The sequence below is a fragment of the Bactrocera latifrons genome, unplaced genomic scaffold (assembly GCF_001853355.1).
Source record: "Bactrocera latifrons isolate USDA-ARS-PBARC rearing strain unplaced genomic scaffold, ASM185335v1 scaffold_12, whole genome shotgun sequence".
In the NCBI taxonomy this organism is placed as follows: domain Eukaryota; kingdom Metazoa; phylum Arthropoda; class Insecta; order Diptera; family Tephritidae; genus Bactrocera; species Bactrocera latifrons.
In genome coordinates this window covers 2,623,953-2,626,116 of record NW_017534630.1, presented here as the reverse complement: position 1 = coordinate 2,626,116, position 2,164 = coordinate 2,623,953, and positions in this window count along the sequence as shown.

Genomic DNA, 2,164 nt, shown 5'->3' with positions numbered 1-2,164 from the left:
CACCGGTGATTACTGAATCGAATACTTCCAAAGTGGGAGTGTTCTCATTCGCCTTTGCAAGTGCGTAAAGGACCATAAATCTTCCTCAAAACCTTACCTTCTAACTCCCTCAAGGCGGACTCATATGATAATGCTATTGATCATGCCTCCGCACCATATAGTAGGACGGGAATGATGAGCGATTTGTAGAACTTGGCCTTTGTTCGTCGAGGAGGGACTTTACTTCTCAATTGCCTACTCAGTCAAAAATAGCAAATGTGACCATGCGTGGGATTTCAAGAATGCTGGCTGACTCCACTATAGATAACTTACGTACGATTTCAAACTTATTATTGTCATCAGTGATTTGTAAGGCGAGTCGCGATGACTTTTTGTTTGATGACAGGAGATATCTCATCTTGTCTTGGTTCACAACCAGATTCAAACGCTCTACTTTATTATATGTTTTATGGAAGTTTATCCTACGGCAGTTGACGTAGATTGTAAGTCCTCCTTTTAGTGGTTTGAGCTGATCACTCATAGGTTCCGCTCGACGGGCATGTTTTCATCTACTGCCGAGCGGTAATCGATAGGCCCCTGCCGCTATGTTGTTCTTCACTCAAGTAATTGTCATTCAAAACTCTTCAAAGTCGTTAAATGGAACATCTATTCCATTGTCATGAATTAGGGAATCGAGTTCGCCGACTTCTAATATCTTACTTTCACTGCCGTTCCGCAGGATAGAGAAGTATGGTGTAGGAGTGAGTTCTGATCTTAAATCTTCATCAGTCAATGCACGTCTTCGTAGAATTTTCGATCATTACTCCTGTCTACTATCTTTTCGAGCTCATAATAGACACCCACTTTGGCCTCTTTCCTTTTTGTCTTTTTATAAGTCTCGCTTCCTTCTTTTACTCTTAGTATCTATCCCACTCCGCTCGTGTTGTGGTCGATCGCAACAATGCGAAGTAAATAGTCCGTTCTCTTTCCACTGCGATGTGACAGTTCCCATCGTACCAGCTGTTTCTTTTATCCTATACTTATACCTGTAAATTTATGAAGAGATGAAATAGTTTCGATACTGGCTACGCGCAATCCAATTTGAGGGATTTACATACCTATATATCAGATATTAGAATTTATAATGAACGATATATAAAGTCTATACTTTTCACATTTGCCTTACTCACTCTTTTAGAAACATACATATTTTCAGCAATTCGCTGTATACAATATTATTAATAATGCAACTGAATATGCCAATTAACTCATAAAAACCAAAAAATAAACCATTACACTAAGTGTACTTGAATAATTTAATTCATTGTAAGCCTACTTTTGTGAGCTGCCAACATTTATTTATATTCTAAAAGTATTAATCATGCAGTACTCCAAAAATCATTATGATTTCAAACAATATGCGAACTCTTTAACGACTTCATGTTAACAAATTAACAACAGCGCTTCAAACTTTAAAACTTTTTATTAATAAATAAACTGAAGTGTGCTTCAATTTCAACCTCCGCCTGAAAGTATGCTACAATTACTAAACCAAACATATTTATGCTATACCTTTGATAGACAAAATAACTTTAATAGCACAAAAAGCATATTTATGCTTAATTCATGCCACATCATCGGATATACACCACCTGCCAACCATTTTAATTGGTTCTAGCGCCGACTAATGGTTAGTTAATTTTGAGCACGGCGCATATTATCGCTATCCAATGCGGTTAATGAGCTGGAAAGTTCGTTCAAAAGCGAAATGTGTAATTTAATGCGTTTCAGCGCAAGGCTTATTAGAAAAATTATAAATTTCTGCTTTCTTCTTGAAAGCGCTGCTGTCCCTTTTGCACTTTGATATCTTGTTTTTGCTCTAATGATACATTGCTTTTGCTTTTGCTGCGACATGCCTGCGTTGTAGAAAGTGGCGAGTGCCCTGCGACGCTCTTGTTGAAATTAATTTGTCGCAGCAATTATTTCCAAGCGAGTTGACTTCTGTCAATGGCAAAGCTGCACGAAAGCATTACGCGTTTCGCAGCGGCCGAGTGGATGACTACAGTGGTGTTTGATTGATAGTGCGTTGGTTGCAAAATAAAAGTTAATTTTTTATTTTTATGAATATTTATTACGGAAAATATTTTTTTAATAAAATTAATAAAATTTCATATAAATGAAAACT